We start from the raw sequence: 17808 nt of genomic DNA on the forward strand, positions 1-17808 counted from the left end.
GTAGCCAGAGCGCGGGCGGTTACCTGAACCTCGGTTTCTTCATTACTTTTAAAACAAGATTGACAGCCTCAGCCTCAAACTCCAAGCTGCGAAGATCATCAGTGAGATGATGTATATTAAAGTGGCCCATCAATTCCGCATGAGGTTTTGTAAACCAGCCGGAGACCTGTGGGGTCCTGCTCTCCAGCTAAACACCCGGGACTCTCTAATATTCTCCAGGAGTCGTTTGCTGTGACCCAGGGCACGTAGGGCGAGGCTGGGCGAGCTAGATGAAGCCGGAGAGCCTGCGAGGAGTGACGTGTCCCACCCACTCTCAAAGACCCACCCTCTAGCCGCTGCCGAAGGGAAGGGGTTTCGTCTCTGCTCCCTGCGTTCGCCTCGCCTTCCCCAACTCCTAATCCTTCTTGCCCCGACCTGAGAGGCCCGGAACCAGGCGAGTTCTTAGATTTTTGGGTGTGGTCCTCACCGCTTTCCCGGGCTTGTTGCTCCCTCTAGTGTCAACCGGTGAATCCTGCAACTGTCTGCTTCTTTCCAGGCGACCGTGGGGCACTGACAGTTTTTCCTTTTATGGGTGTAGGCAGAAAGCCCATCAGGTGGGGGATTCAGCAGTTCAAAAAGCCAACTCCAGGAACAGTCTGGTTTTTGGCCAAACGTGGGAACCAGCGTGGCTATGATTGGAGCCACAAAACCCTTCCTTATCCTAGATTTCGGAGGAGGTCGGAAAGAAAATCTCAGAGGAGGAAGAAACCTAATATACAGTGCCTACTGTCTATAAGACACGGGGCCAGACACTTTGCATATACACCTAGCAGTCTTCACATATGTAATTTCTGTAACCACCGGACAGGCAATTATTACTACTTATAGCTTTTCAAGAGAAGGAGCAAGTGCAGAGAGGCTGCCTGGCTCCAGGTCACGTGATAACGATGCCAACAGGTATAGAAGTTACTGTCTGCGCCACACGACGTACCACGTGTTGGTTATCATCACAGCAAAGCTCTTGAAGTCCGTTTTGCTGATGATAATGTAAAAGGTTTCAATATTTTAAAAAACGAATAGCTAAGCAGCTTGCATGGAGTCAGAGCGGGGTCTCCCTGTCTTTTACTTTTGCCTCACAGTCCTGGTTTGTGATAGAAGTTGAGTCCCTAGACTAGGACAATGTGACTTGGGGGATTTTTTGCATCACTTTCTAAGGTCCCTTATGAGGAACAGATAATCAGCGTCGTTTGTTTCCATAGATCTCCAGACCTGAGGTGGTATGGCAATGACAAAGTCAGGCAAGAAGTCTGTGGGACCCTGAGAATTCACTACCACATTGGTGTAAGGAAGAGCACACAGACGACTCTGATTCCTGTCTCCCTTGAGTCATTCTGTGTGAAACCCACATGTCCCCCTGAGGTTGATGTGCCAGGGTGCAGAATTCAGAGCTCACAGGCCTGAAAAAAATGGTAGAGAGAAAATTCCTGGAAATAGATAAATTACAGGGTTCTGAAACCATCCAGCGAGGTTCCCAAGAATCAGAATTATTTTTAACTCCTCCTCTCACTCTCCAAATACTCATTAGTCACAGATCTCCTGAATAATGCTTTGTGTGTCTGAGTGAGTCACACATTTCCCTTTTCACTGTCATCTTTGAAGTTGTGAAACAACCATCACACATTTTGAGCAATGAGCTAGGAAATTGTAATTGCTCTGTTCCATTTCTTCTGACAGGGTCTCACTACAGCCTTGCCTGACCTAGAACTTGTTCTGTAGACCAGGCTGGCCTCAAACACACAGAGATCAGCCTGCCTCTAACTTTTTTTAGTATTGAGTTTAAAGGTGGGCACTTTGCCGCAGCTCATTATTTATAATAATGAATAATATTACAAATATGTTTTAATTATATTATATGTAAGCATAATATAATATCAAATATTATATCAAATATTAATATATAATATATTTGATATATTATATAAATATAATATATTTGATATATTAATATCAAATATAACTATATTTAGTAAATTAGAAAATTTTAAACAAAAATTAGAATATAGAATTAGAATATAATTAGAAATGAATTATAAATATATTTATAAATAAGAAATTTACTATTTTTAAATGAAATTTTTGTAAGCCAGACATGTAGGAGATGGGTTTTAGTTGACTTAATTTTGTTTTGTTTTGTTTGGGAAGTAGTCTTTCTACATAGCCCCTGGCTGTACTAGAACTCACTATGTAGACCAGGCTGGCTTTGAACTAAACAGACGTCTACCTGCATCTGCTTCTTGAGTGCTGGAATTAAAGGCACGTATCATCACATTTAACATATATATATTAATCAATTCCCCTTTGGTGTATGTGTTTTTGTGTGTGTGTGCGTGTAGGACAAAGGATAACTTCAGGTAGCATCCTCTGGTCCATTGCCTGCCTCCTCTGAGACTGGGTCTCTTGCTGACATGGAGCTAATCAATCAGGCTAGACTGTTTAGGTGGTGGGTCCCAGGGAGCCTTCAGTCTCTCTCTCTTGAGCAAGCCACCATCTGTGAACACAGATCCTCACACTTGCAAGGCAGGAATTTTTCTAATGAAGCTGTCTTCCCAGCCCTCTCTCGCCTTTCCCCCTCTGCTTTTCTTCTTCCCATGCCTAGGCTAATCCCTTCCTGTCCCTGATGGGCCATGGCCTTACCAAGGGGTTAATGATGGTCCAAAGGCTGGTCTTCTTTTTTGTTCCTCTTTGTTCTTCTCTACACACAGCCTGACATTAGGCAGAGAATAATTTCCACGTGAGGGCCAGAGACAGAGCTACAGTTGGACCAGGCTGCTCCACAGTTTTGGTTTGATGAAAGCCAATTAGGCATTTCCTCTGGTCTGTTGTTTCAGCTGAAGCACCACACAGTTGGCTGAATGGGTCCTTGTGGCTCACAAAAGGGAGGCATCTTTATAGGGAAAGTAGTGGGCCAGTTACGGCTGTTGGCTGTACTGCCATTTCTAGACAATTTCCTGGGAAGCGCCCTTTGGAGCAAGCACACGCTGAAAGCATCTATGTCCTAAGTTGCTGCTTCACTGCTCCTGCTGGGTCCTATGGAGGCCCCATCAGTCCTGAACAATGTGACCAGGATTTCTGTTTCTTTGAAAAGAGTTTGTATATTACATGTCCCCTTTTCTTTTGGCCACCATCCACTCTTTTTTTTTTTTTTTTTTTTTTGTCTTCTTTAAATCTTAAAGTGATTGTTTGATGCCAATTTCCTTTACAGCAATAACCATACGCCCTCTCAGTTTGGGACCTGGAATACCCAGGGCCTTGAACTAGACTTGTGTAACTCACTGACCCCAAGAAGTCTTGTTTTCTTGCAGTCACACGTTCCAACTAAAATAACTCAAACCACTATCTTCCACCATAATCGGGACTCATGCTTCCCAAATAAAATAACTGAAATCATTATCTTACATCACGATCAGACCTCCTCCATTCGCAAGGGACAGAGAGCTCCAGCCAAACTGGCCGTAAGGAAAAAAGGTTTTTATTGGCTCATTCGATGGAAAAGTCTGTGAAATCTGACTTCAGATGTGGCTTGATCTAGCTTCTCAAAAATTTAGCAGGGTCCAGTTTCTCTTTGTGTGTCTTGCAGCTCTGTGTCGCCTGTGTGTTGGTTGGTTCTGTTCTCAGTCACACTCCACAGGCGACAAGCCCCGTGAACCCCATTTCATCACCTGCCACATTCAATAGGAAGGATGGCCCACTCCTTCCCAGACTGAGGAAACTCTCACTGTGTCTTTGGTGGGCTTCGTCCATGTGCTCATTCTTTTTCATTTGTTTGTTTCAGATAGTTTCACTATGTTAGCCCAGGTTGGCACAGAACTTGTAGCTCAGGCTTATCTTTAACTCACAACCTCCCTCTTCCATTTCCTAAGTGCTGGGGTTATTGGCATGTCTTGTGCCCAGCATCTATATGTTCATGCTTGTCCTGGTGATTGTGGCCAGGGGAAGGACAGCTTTTACGGTTTGGCATATGCCATGGGCTCCACTAAGAGATGTGGATCCAGAGTGGTGAAAAACTACAACCTCAAATGAAAAATAAAGATAACTATCTGTAATCATAACCATCTATCTATCGACTATGTTTCTATATACCTACCTATTGCCTGCCTATCCTCTACCTCTCTGTCAACTCTTTGTCACTAGAAAAAGCAAGCATAAATGTTTTGAAAAGCAAATTGTGTTTGCCGCACATCTGAGTGTTTGCTGTGCATTTGTTCTCTCGTCAGTTTGAGGTACAGTCTGCTACCCAGGTGTCACCTGACTCCTTACCTTGCCTTGACTCAGCCTTGCCCTGGAGTTTTCTTGCTGCTGATCACTGTCATGATGTTTAGCTTTGCTACCCAGAAACCCATTAATAAGACTTGTGTAGAGCTGACTTTTGTGGAGGATTTGGGGGCCCAAAACGGAATGTTGGATCTCCAATTTAAATTCCCCCGTCTCCTGTGAGTGGCTGTCATTATTAAAGGATCTGGTTATCTGAAAATATGTTTTAAAGACTAGAATTTTTTTTTTAACAAATAGGAATTTATTTCTTTCACAAACACAAACCCAGCAGCTGACAGTCTAAGGCTTGGGGCCACTCTTCAGGCCTGACCTTGAGGACCCCTAAGACTAGAGGTTTTTAAAGTTGAGGATGTGTACCAGCTTCTTTTCTCCTACCTGATCAAAGCGACTAAAGGGTGGAAGGGTTTATTTTGGCTCATAGTTTGAGGGTGCAGGGCTTCAGAGTGGGAAATCTATACTGGCAAGAGGGTGGTTGCATAGAGTCGGGAAACAGAGAGAATGCTGCTGTTCAGTAGTGTGGTAGTCTGAACGAAAACGGCCCCTTAGGCCCACAGGGAGTGGCACCATTCGTAGCTGTGACCCTGTTGGAGTAGGTATGGACCTGTTGAAGGTAAGTGTGTTACTGCGGGGTGTGGACTTTGAGGTCTCAGAAGTGTCACTGTCACTTTCTGCTGCTTGCCAACCCAGATGTGGAACTCTTAGCTACCTCTCCGGCACCATGTCTGCCCGTCTGCCACCACGCTTCCTGCCGTGACGATAATGGACTGAACCTCTGAACTGCAAGCCAGCCCCAATGAAATGTTTTTTAAAATAAGAGTTGCTGTGGTCATGGTGTCTCTTTACAGTAACAGGAACTCCAACTACGACAAAGCGTCTTTCTTCTCTCTCCCCTTTCATTCAGTCCAGACTCCTAGCCTATGGAATGGCGGCACCTGCCTCCTTTAAACACCTTTGGAAAGCACTTTAAAAAAAAAAAATCACACCTAGAGGTATGTCACCTAGGTGATTTCAAATCCAGTCAAGTTAACAATGAAGATCAAGCATCACAATTCTTCCCCCAAACACATCCCTTTACCTGCAGCACTCCACCCTAACCCTCAGAGGGTCATACTCATCTCAAGGCAAATAGATTTAGCCAATTTATAAGGGTCTCCCAAAATCTTAACAGTTAAAACACTGCTCAGGAGGCCTCCAACTCAGTCTCCTGAGAGACTGAAGGCAATTTTACTACTGTAAGCCCCCATTAAATAAAACCAGAGCAAAACAAACCATATACTTCAAATATCTGATAGCACAGGAGTAAATATTCTCATCCCGAAAGGAAAGAATACAGACTAAGGAAATTATCAGGCCAAAGTAAGACCAAAACCAGGTAGGGCAAACACCAAGCCTTACAGCTCCATATTTGGCATCTGGGTCTCATGATGGAATCATTTGGGATCCAATGGCCTCGATTATCCTACCCTTCCAGCTCTGCCAATGAAAGCACATGAAGCCTCTCTCTTAGGCCTGTCGTCCTCCGTGTCTGAAGCTTTCCTGTCAGCCATCTCCTGGTCCCGACACCTGCAATATTCTGGGGTCTCCATTGCAACTTAGGTTTCACTGTCCTAGTGTCAAACAACGGCCCGTCAGGGCGTCCTTGCAGGGAATCTTAACAGCTGGACAGTGCTTAGCCTGAGCAACTTCCTGAGGCCTTGGTTGAAGCTTTCAGAATGCCCTAATTATTGCATTTTGCCTGTCTGCGAAACTACATGCACAATGCTGCTAAGTTCTGCTGGTAACTCATGACAAAGTCTGGCCCCCTTCCGTGGTGCCTTATATGAGCCTTGGAGTCTAACCCTGAGAAAACATTTCCCAAGGTGTTTTTTAATTTTATTTTTTTTTCCTGTTATGGCTCTCCCCTTTGGGGTGAATTTGTATTTCCACAAGGGTTGAGGCTTTCCTTTCTCATTAGTCCCATGAACAGAAGGCGGTTTCTTTTAACTTTCCCCATAAAAGCCTCATCTGCAACTTTAAACTTTCTCATGTTTTTCCTCACCGAACTGTAAATTTAAAATTTTATTTATTTACTTATTTTTATGTGTGTGGGTGTTTTGCCTGCATGTATGTCTGTACGCTCTTTGTGTGTCTGGTGCCATCGGAGGCAAGGAGGAGGCACCTGATCCCCAAGACTGGAGTTACAGATAGTTGTGAGCTGCCAGGTGGGTGCTGGGAATGGAATCCGGGTCCTTTACAAGAGCTGCCAGTACTCTTAACCACTGAGCCATCTCTCCAGCCCCACAAACTGTACACTCTTCATATATTCCTGCTCTCTCTTTATTGTATATCTCACTAAAAGTTGTAAGCAGTAGCTATGCCCCTGGCTGGATGCTATGCTATCTTGAAGTTTCCTTCACCAAACAACTTAGTCCATTATCTTTTAATTGAGCCTCACACAAGCTGTCAGCACACAGACTGAAAGCAGCCAGCCCCCGCCCCCAGACTGGTAGTCTTTAGCCCAGTTCCCACTAGTCTTGATTCCCCTCTGAGACCTTGTGGGTGCAGTCTCTGCTGTCTGCCTTCCTGCGTGCAGTTTGGTCTCCCAAATCCCTTCCAGAAAAGCCCACCAAGCCCTGTTTACAGTATTTTAGGGCTTCTCTCTATCAAAGCCCCAACCTTTCCTCAAACCCTTTCTAAAGGCCTAGGGACCACACGGCCAGTTTTGTTACAGTAACAACCCCACTCCCTGCTACTAATTTAGTTACTTTTCTCACTGATGGGATGAAATACCTGACAAGAGCAACTTAAAGGAGGAAGGGCATTTAAGAAAAAAAAATTAAATCCGTGTGTGTGTGTGTGTGTGTGTGTGTTTTGTCTGCATGATTTTGTGTGTATGCATCACATGAATGTTTGGTACCTGTGGGAGTCAGAAGAGGGCATCAGAGTCCCTGAAATTGGAATCATCGGCAGTTGTGGGGTACCATGTGGCTGCTGGGAATCAAACCGAGGACTTCTGGAAGAACAGCTAATGCTCTTAATCACTGAGCCATCTCTCCAGCTCCCTTTCTCTTTTTCTCCTTTTTATTCAGTATGGGTCCCTAGACCACAGTATGGCACCGGCCACATTTAGGGTGTGTGTATTCTCTTCTCTGTTAGGTATTCCTGAGAAAGACTCTCACAGACACACACACACAGAGGTGATTCTAAACCCAGACAGGTTGACAGTGAGGACTAAACACCATCAGACCTACCATAGTGCAAGAACATTGAAGCCAGAAGTTCAAATCCTGGTTCAGACACTTCCTGGTAGTGTTGGGCAAACTATGAAAGATGTCTCCATCTCTTGGTTATGCTATTTTAGAAATATTACTTACCTCATGAGATTGCTTTGGAGATTAATTGTGTCTGTGCCTATAATCTTGGGGTAAAGTAAGTGCTGTATGAATAAAATAACTTATTTTATGTTATGATCTACATGAATACTTCTGAAAGCGAAAGGATGCTATTAGCCGTATGGCAGGAGAGCAGGTGTAAGCTAGGGCTGTCCTTGGAAAAGAGGGACATTTGGTCACACACATATAAAGGGTCATTAGGTAAGAAAGTGTCTTCATCTTTGTTGGCCTTCATCCCCATTTCCCTTGAGTGATTAGCAGTAAACTCTTCCAGCCGTAAAAGCCCATGTATTTATCGTGAGGGATAACAGTGGAAGAAAGAAAGAACTGGGCAGGAAAGTCCAACGGATCGGAGCACTAGAGCATCAAAACAGGAACCAAAATGAAGGTGCACGCTTAGGCATTGGGTACAAAGGAAGTGGGGAGCCCTCCCCTGTCCCACAGGAGCAGGGTAGCCTGTGTGTCCAACAACGGAGGGCAGATGGCACCCCCTGGCGTGGTTGCATTACTGGAGGTTCAGGCCTCCCTGAGGCCTCATCTGGAAAGGATTCCTGAGGGATTCTGGGCTGATCCTGTTTGACATGCATTTGCCATCTGCTTCCTGGGTTTGCTGCTTTCTCTCAAACTGTTCAGAGCCATGTGGTTCCATTTGCTTCCCCAACAGGGAGTGGTTTTTCATTACTTTCAAATAGTTGTTTTTATGGACTAGGATAAACACCTGGTGGGAAGAAGTTTTATCACATGGTCATTCCAATTTGAATTCCATTATTTTTCCTGCTTACCTGGAGAGTGAGAAAATATACCTTCTAAACACAGTTTTCCTTTTTCTGGCTTCCCAGAGAGAGAGGCACCGTCAGATAACAGCACCTCTGCAGCTGGACACATCTACTTGAAATACCAATTGCCAGCAGGTATGGTGGTAGCCGTGTTGTCCAAGGAAAAGCGGAGGGAGAAAGCCTTTTATGTGCCATTCAGAAACGTATATCAACTTCATTCTCACTCTTTCTCCTGGAAACAGCTAGAGATGGCAGTAGGGGAGAGAAAGAAACAAGGAAACAAGATGGAAAAAAATTTTTTTAAGTCCAAGGATTGAACCCAGAGCTTTGAGTGTGCTAAGTAAGTACTAGTCATAGTATCTAGCTATAGCTCAGCTGTAAAAGGAACTTTTATTCTTCTTCTTTAGTTGTTGTCTCCAACACTTACTGGCTCTGTCTGCTAACCTAGGCTTAGTCCTAGAAGCTTCTAGTGTTCATACTATATAACCTAGGCCTAGGATGTTTTCAGCCTCTGAGAATTATTGCTTAATAAGCTCACCCTGTCTTGTTCTTATTGAGTTCTTGGATGGCTGCTTCAACTCAGCTGTTCTGTCTCAAACTCCTCTAACTAACTTATTCAATCTGGCTTTTTCTTTTGGCCCCTAAATTGCTCTGCTTGGCTTCAAACTATCTCCAGCAATCTGCTCTAATCTGACTCCTTTTCATTCTCTGGCTCATTCAGTCATCAACAGAGTTCTTATACTGCAGGCTGTCTATTATTGTTATGGTTGAAATGCCTCTCTGCATTGCCCCTTAAGTAGCTCCCCTTTTCTTTCTCTTCTGTAGCTGGATGTACCCTATTCTGTCAGTCTTTCTCTGATTCGTCACTGTTTCTGCCACTCAATTAGACTTCACTTTCAAAGATGAATGCTTCCTACAAACTCACTTTATCTTCATTGTTTGGGATTAAAAGTGTGTACCACCATGCCTGCAGCTAAGCTTTTCTTTTCTTTTCTTTTTTTTTTTCCTAAGCTTTTCTTTACCGGATACTTGCTCTGTACTGTCTGGCCTTGAGCTCAGATCTGCTTGCCTCTGTCTCCTGAATTAAAGGCGTGTTTGTATTCCAGCCAGATCACACAGACCTAGAAGGTCTTTGGACAAGATCTCTTGCCAGAACAGCCATGTTCTGAGTTAACATTCCTCTGCATTCAGCCTAATAACAACATTATTTGCCGTGCTGTCGATTTGCCTCCATTATACCTTTAAAAATGTATTATTGAGACTGGAGAGATGGTTCAGTGGTTCAACACAGTAGCTGCTCTTCCAGAGGATTCAGGTTTGGTTCCCAGCACCCACATGGAAGTTCACAGCTGCCTGTAACTCCAGCTCTGGGGGACCTGATGCCCTCCTCTGGCCTTGGTGGACTCCAGGTTTGCACATTGTACATATGCATACACAACAGGCACATAAAAATAAAACAACGTTCTGTGTTTTTAGTTAACATGTTCAATTGTTTCTGCTATTTTTCTTAAATATATGGAATATAGTTTTAGCATCTACTTTAACATCCTCGTCTACTATTTCTACCCCTTATATCCAGTTCAGTTCAGTTTTCATTGCTCTTTCTCTCTATTATGATGGATCACATATTTTCCTGTTTATTTGTGTGTACTATAATTCTTGTGTCTCAGTTACTGTTCTATTGCTGTAAAGAGACACCATGACCAAGGCGGCTTATAAAAGGGGGCTTGCTTATAGTTTCAGAGGGTTAGTCTAGTCTATCATCTTCATGGCAGGGTGGTGGCACACAGGCAGGCGTGGTTCTGGAGCAGTAGCTGAGAGCTTACATCCTGATCGGCAGGCAGGAGGAGAAAGAGAGACTCTTTAATGCTCCAAATGGAAACACTGTTTGAGGCCAGTTGTTTTGACGCTGTGCTTGGCAGCTGACAGATTCTTCCTTTACACCTGGCTACCATGAGTGAGGAGTAGCAACCAGCTGGCTATTTTGAACACACGGCTCTAGCGGCAAAGGATCACGGCAGTGGTGATTCCTGCTCCGCAAGCTTTGCTGTAGTCAGAGCCACCTCAGGCAACTTGCACCAACTTCAGTGGACGTCATTCGAAGCAAGACAATCCCTGGTGGACATAAGGTGATCGTGTTCACCTAGCAGCTCTTCTCAGCTCAGGACAGGAGGGCAGCACTTCCTCAATGCCTCAGCAAAAAAAAGGCGCTGATTGGTGAAATGTACGGCTTCTGATTGGCTCTCAATCAAGGCTTGTGATTGGTTCGCAGTCAAGGCTCATGCCTGATCCACATGTAAGGCTTGTGATTGGTGGAGTTAGAAGGTAGTCTTTAAAAGCGTTTTATACATACATATTATCCTGATAAAGAAACCTTATAGGTTTGTTTGCTGTCCTAATTTTAACAGTTATCCGTGATGCCCACACATTTTGCATAAGCTTCTCTTAGCTGTGCTATACAGTATAGAACGTTAGGTGACGTAATCATATAAATCAATTCAAGCATGTTTCAGTCACTTTATCCCCTCCCCGTATGCTTCCTAAAGTGCTGTTGTTGAGTGTAATTTCTTTGTCCGATCAATTAGGAGTATTGCTTGATTACATAATATCTTGTCTTCAAACTGATTGCATGTTTGATGTGTACTTTTATGGTAGAGAAAAAGCAAAAATAAAATACCTGTTTGAAGAATAAAAAAAAGAAAAAGAAAGTGGGGCTGTGAATGATGAAATTGTAGTCTGTGTGCAAGCGTGCCATGCTCTTCCCCACACAGTTCCCAGCTTAGTCTGGGAGGCTTCTCTCCTGGGCACTACCGACCCTCCCACACCGGTGACACCCCCAGTGCCCCCCCCCCCATCCTCCCCGCACAGTTCTGCAATATCAGGTCTTAGAAAAGGCTTCCTCCGAGTGGTCTTTTGACTCCCTGTGGGTAAAACAGGCTGAGCATGAAGATTGACAAACACGGGGACTTTTCTAGCCACAGCTATGGCGCAGAACTCCGCGCCCCCCGCCCCCCCCCAAGAATTCTAAGTCACCAGGGATGAAAGGGCTTGATAAACAAAAGCTCAAAACTACGAAACCAAGAGGAAGCTAAGAGTCCCAGAGAGCCAGTGTGAGCTAAGTGTTGGGATGCCTGCAGCCCTGAGCCGCAGCAGACTCTGAAAACCATGCCTCTGAAGGACCTTGGATGTACCGAGAAGGTAAGAGACGATGGAGACGCCGAGGTTACGGAAGATGAGGGGCTGTGAGGAGCTGAAGGGAGGAGTCGAGGCTATGAGGGTTGCAAGCCCCAGATGCCAGAAGAGTTTGAGAAACCTGCCGAGGACTAAAGAGCTGGGAGTCCCCTATGCCTAAAGCTCAGGGCGCTGCTGATTGCTGTCAAGTGTTAGTGCTCTAAGCCTGAACCTGTGCCTTGAGCACCTGCAGCGATCAGCCTCCAGCTTGGAATGCGTGGAGCTGTAAACCTCTCATCCGAGAGGCTTAGAGCTTTAAGCCTCTGGATTTGGGAGCTTAGCTGTGAGACTCTGGAACTCAGGCCCTTCAACATTTAGGGAGCTGCTCCTTGGCTATTTTTGATATCTCTCCAGATCGGTTGAAAGAATGCCCAGGCAGCCATCTGCCACAGCTTCTTCATGTGACTGTGGGTCAGCACTGATGGAGACCTTCCCCAGGTTCTTGCATGTGTATCTGTTTATTCCCATTCCTGAATTCTGACCTGGGCTGTTTGCTATCTTAAATGGAGGGAGGTTTGGTGTCCCTTCTTCTTAGATGAACACCTGGAAACTTGCTCGGTCACAGCCTGAGGAAGCTGCGGGGCCCACTCCTGCTGCCTGTCCCTCAGGATCCAGACCTGAGCTGCTTGCTGCTCAAGTCTGAAAACTTGCTTCATGCATTTTGCTTGGAGTTTTAGCTGTTTCCGGTGAGAGTGTACATCTAGTCCCTGTTACTCCATCTTGGTCAGGATTAGAAGTCCTGGTGCTATTTTAAGTGGTATTAAAGTTTTAAAATTCCAATTATTCAATTACAGTAAAAACAAGTGATTTTGACATTTGACCTTGTACTGTGCAATCTTGGTGGCATATTCCTTAGAATATCTACAAGTACAGTCACACTGTGAGTGCAGGGAGCTCAGTTCTTCCAGTCCCTTTGGGTCTCTGCCATCCTTTCTGTCTCTTTCCCTCCTGACTGTTCTAGGGACTCTATGCAGTGTTGAACAGAAGTGTAAAGAAAGGACTTTCCTGCCTTGTTCTTGCTGTTAGAATGGAGAGTATTCAGTCCCTAACCATTGTGTGTGGTGTGACCACTAGGCCTTAACATGAATAGTCGTCAATTTTTTTTTATCACATTTCCTGCATCTGTTCAGATAATCACATGATTTGTCTCCTTCATTCTCTTGACGAAGCAAACCTTGGTGATTATTTGACTAAATATTGTACTCTTGAGAAACTCTGCTTAATCATAATAAATTCTTTCAAAGGCCTCCTTTTATATATTTCTTCTTCTAGTTAATAATGTTTTATTAGGGATATTGTATCAATATTCCTTGGAGTACTGATTCAGTTTTGCTTTCTTGTTATGAGCTCGTTAGGTTCTAACAGCAGTGTAAGAACACTAACTAACTAACTAACTAACTAACTAACTAACTAACTAACTAACTAACTAAATGACCTCTTCCTCTGCTGTGAGACGTAGAATTCATCAGTGAAGCTGTTTGGCTTAGAGATTTTTGTGTGGAAAAATTTGTGTTTTGAGGGGCTAGGGATTTAGCCAAGAGCTTTGTATCTTAAGGGTGTGTTTACCCCAGCCTTGTATAAAAGCTTTAAAAAAGAAAAACAAAAAATTCAATATACTTGGTGATAAAGGGCTCCTCATATTTTTTTGTTTCTCTTGTGTCAGCTTTGGTAATTTGTCTTTCAAGGAATCTGTATACTAAGTATCATTTGAAGATCGACTGGTTCTTCTTTTCATTCCTGATATCTGTGATTTGTATCCCCCTCCATTAAAAAACAATTCCTCTACCCCCCCCCCTCCACAATGGGTAAAAAGACAGCTTGCTGTTGGTGGTGGTGTTCTTATGTCAGTCAGGGGCAGAGCAGATGTCGGTCCTTTCTTCATCCTAGCTTGATGCCTGGCTCGGTGGCCAAAGCTGTCTTATGCCTACGACTCATAAAAACCAAACCAAATCAAATCCAGGCAGCGAAGCACAGGAGGAGGAAGACAGACAGGGACCTGTGGACCACCATGCCATCCACAGACCTGCCCTGCTGGGCATGGAGCAGGTAAGCCATAGACACCCTTCATAGCACTGATGGAGGATGTCACCCAGGCATCGTGGCCAGCCTGCAGAGGGAGCCACCACAGTGTGCGAGTACGTGGTGGTCAAATGGGAGAGAGAGAGAAGCGAAATGGGTCCTGGGCCATGTCCAGGAACCACAGTGGAGCTGGCCCTGGTGTCAGGTGTGTGCGTGAGCTGGCTCCAAGGGCTTGAGTGTGGGAGAGCTGACCCTGCCACTTGTTGGCAGTGGTGTGGCACAGGTGCAGAAGTGATCATGTTCCCTTGCAGCCTCCAGCAGTAAGGAAGGCTGCCCATAGGGTCTGAGGGCTAGCCTCGCCCCTCATTAGTTGCAGCAGTGGGCAGCACAGTAGAGTTAGCCCTGGTGGAGGCGGCACAGGTGAGCCAACCCTAAGGGCAAGGGCATGGGAGAGCTGGCCCCACCACCCCTCTGCCGTGTGTGTGTGTGTGTGTGTGTGTGTGTGTGTGTGTGTGAATGTCCTCCACCCTTGCCTCTCGACACCAGAAGCAGTTGGGAGAGCTGACCACGGAGTCATGAGATGGGGGTGAGCTGGCCCTGCCTTTTGTGGGCTGCAGCACTCAGAAGAGCAGGCCCTGGTGGACAGGGCTCAGGTGAGCTAAACTGAGGGTAAGAGCACAGGAGAGCACGCCCTGGGCAGCACAGTAGAACTGGCCCTGGTGGAGGGGGCTCGGGAGAGCTGGCCTGAGGGTAGGACACAGGCGAGCTGGTCCAGCCACTCACAGGTTGCAGTATTTGGGAGAGTAGGCCATGAGTCTTGAGTGGACAGCACAGCGAAGCTGGCTCTGGAGGTGTGTGTGTGTGGGTGAGCCACCCCAAGGGCATGAAAGCTGGAGAGCTGACCTTGTTTCCTGCCAGTGGCAGCATCGGGTGGCCTAGTCAAAGCAATGCTGGAGAGCTCACCCTGGTGGTGCAGATAAGGGAGAACCGGTGGGATGACCAGCTCAGCTACCACCCAGGACCAGATCCAGGGCTCTGAATTGGCCCACTCCAAAATCTATATTATCTGTGAAAGGTTGGGATGAGTGAAAGGGCTGGTCCTGCTGACCCAAAGCTGCAGGATCTCCATGACACAGGGCAACACCCGGACAACTGGGAGGAGTCCCAGTGAGGATTCAATACTGATGGTGCCACAGTAGCCAGAGACCTCGAACCAGACCACTGACTCACTGCATTGAACATTTGCAAGTGAAGATGTGTGGACAGAGGGATATACTGTGGGACACACTGTGACACACTACAGCTTCCACAATGAGATGTTTTCTTTGCCTTTTTTTGTTTGTTTGTTCTCTTTGTGCTTTGTGTGTGTTTTATTTTGTGGGGGAGGTTCCAAGAGTGAAGGTTAGGCATGAGGGGATGGGGAGATGAATGGGATTGGGGTGCATGATGTGAAACTCAAAATGAATCAATAAAAAGTTAAAAAAATTATCTAGCTGTGGGTCTTTTTTTTTTTTTTTTCTTCTTTGCTGAATCCTACTGTCTTAATGACGTAAGCAGTGGCCACTGGCTTTGTGTTTATGGTGGCTCTGGCTGTGGGTTTGTTTAGATCTGATATGTGTGACTCATTCTGGACTCAGGCCTTACAGAGAAGCAGCTACTTGACAATTTGCTTTCTGCTGCTGAAGGCTGGGGGTGCAAGGAGGTGACAAGAATTTGCAATTGTCTTATGGCCTCTTTTGGGGACTAACCACATTGTTACTTCAATTCATATGTCACCTGCTAGCTGATACGAGTCCCATATCGAGATCGAATGTCAGTGAGGACAGTGTCCGTAACAAACCATACCAAAAAGAGGAGAATTTTGAGCAAACAATACAGTTTGTCATGAGGCGTGCCACAGGATCCAAAGAAAGACTATAGTTACTCTCAGAGCACAAAATCCTTCAAAAGTATCAAATGAAAAAATGGTAAGGATAAAAACGACTGGGGCTGGGGAGCTGGCTCAAAGACCAAGAACACTGCCTGCTTTTCCAGAGAACACAGGATTGATTCCTAGAGCCCTCGTGGTGGCTCACAACCACCTGTAACTCCAGTTCTAGGGAATCTGATACCCTTTCCGGGCCTCTGTGGGTACCAGGTATATGTGTGGCAAGCAGATATGAATACAGGTAAAACACCCATAGACGTGAAATAAAAAATTAAAGAAAATTCAAAGTTAAAATATGCTATGCAGCAGCTGCATGGCACAGGCAGGCCATAGACACACAGAGGTCCCTCCTGCAGCCACAGGTGAGCTAGAGACACCTAGAGACCAGCTTTCCACCATGCCATGCGGTGGCAGTGGAGATCACCCAGAGGCCCGCCAGCCGTGTGGCTTGCTTGCATCGGGAAGCACTACAAAGTGCAAGTATGTGGTGGGCAGATGGGAGAGAAAGAGAAGCAGAACCGTTCGAGCACTGTGAAGAGAGATGGACCCGGAGATACCAGGCTGGAGAGGGATAGCCTGTGTGGTTAGCCAGCCCCGCCACCTGAGGCCATGGTGAAGTCCCAGGCTGGGCTGCCAGTGAGGGTCATGTCTGGGTCCCTGACTGTGCCGAGGCAGGGGTCTGTGTTGATGTCTATGATCCATATCACCACTAGAGACCATGTGGCTGGCCTTGGTCTGGGCAGCTGCCTGGGATCACGTAGATATCCAAGAGCTGTGCAGACTAGACTGTGCTTGACCCTCAGGGGCTGTGGCACTCTAAAGAGCTGGGCCCATGTCTTATTGGTTGCAGCACTCGGGAGAACAGGCTCAGTACCTTGCCTGGGCAGCACAGTAGAGCTGGCCCTGATGGTGGGGATGGAGGTAGGGATGGAGGTGAGCCACCCGGAGGGTGTGAGCATGGGAGAGCTCCCACCCCTCTGTTGTGAGGTGGCTTGGGAGGAGGTGATGCCCTCTACCCCTTGCCCCTCACCACATGAGGCAGTCAGGAGAGCTGGGTCAGCTTCTTGCTGGCTGCAGCATTTGGGAAAGTGGGCCTCGACTGAGATGCACACTGGAGCTGGCCCCAAAGGCATGAGGGCAGGAAAACAGGCCCTGCCCTCTCCCGGCAGCAGCATTGGGCAGGCTAGCCGGGGCAGTGCGGCAGAGCTTGCCCTGGTGGTGCAGATGCAGGAGAGCCGGACCCAGGCTCAGATCCACGGCTTTGAGTCGCCTCACCCCAAAATCTACATCCTCTGTGAACTGTTGGGGCACATGACAGGGCTGGTTCTGCAGATCCAAAGCTGCAGGATCTCCATGACACGGGGCAGCAACAGGACAACCAGGAAGAGACGTGGGGAGGATCTAATATTGATGGTGTAGCAGAAGCCAGAGGCCTCAAACCAGACCAACGCCTCACTGTGATGAACATTCGCAAGTAGAGATGTGTGGACAGACGGGTACACCGTGGGACACACTGTGACACACTATAGCGTCTGTGACCAGATGTCTTCTGCGCTCTGTTTTGCTTTCTTTAATTTTTTTTTTTTTTTAATTTTCTTTCGGGAGGGAGGTTGCAAGGGTGGAGGTGAGTATGAGGGATGGGAGTGCATACTGGAGTACATGATGTGAAACTCACAAAGAGTCAGGAAGGAGCTGAAAAACTATGCCATACATCTCACCGAAGAGCTTGACTGCGGAAGTTTCTGTGGGGAGTGGTGGTTAGAGCTGCGCCAGGCCGTAAAAAGGGCGTCTGGGAAGAGAGAAAACAGTGGTGGGCGTTTTCTGGCAGCTTGGCTTAAAATGGAAAGGGGCTGGGGAACACGACGCAGACATTGAGGTGCTGCACAAAGATAAGGACCGGAGTTCACATGTTCACATAAAAAGTTGGCCATAGTGGCACATGGCTACGAACGGTGTGTGTGTGTGTGTGTGTGTGTGTGTGTGTGTGTGTGTGTGTGTAGCGGGTGGGTTGGGATGGTGAGCAGAGGTAGGCTGACCTTTGAAGCTTATTGCCCAGTCAGCCTGGTTGAGTCAGTGAACTTCAGGCACCACGAGAGAACTTGTCTCAAAAACAAAACAAAACAAAACAAAACAAAACAAAACAAAACAAAACAAAACAAAACAAAACAAAACA

The sequence above is a fragment of the Psammomys obesus genome, unplaced genomic scaffold (assembly GCF_907164565.1).
Source record: "Psammomys obesus unplaced genomic scaffold, mPsaObe1.curated_primary_1811, whole genome shotgun sequence".
NCBI classification, from domain to species: Eukaryota; Metazoa; Chordata; class Mammalia; order Rodentia; family Muridae; genus Psammomys; species Psammomys obesus.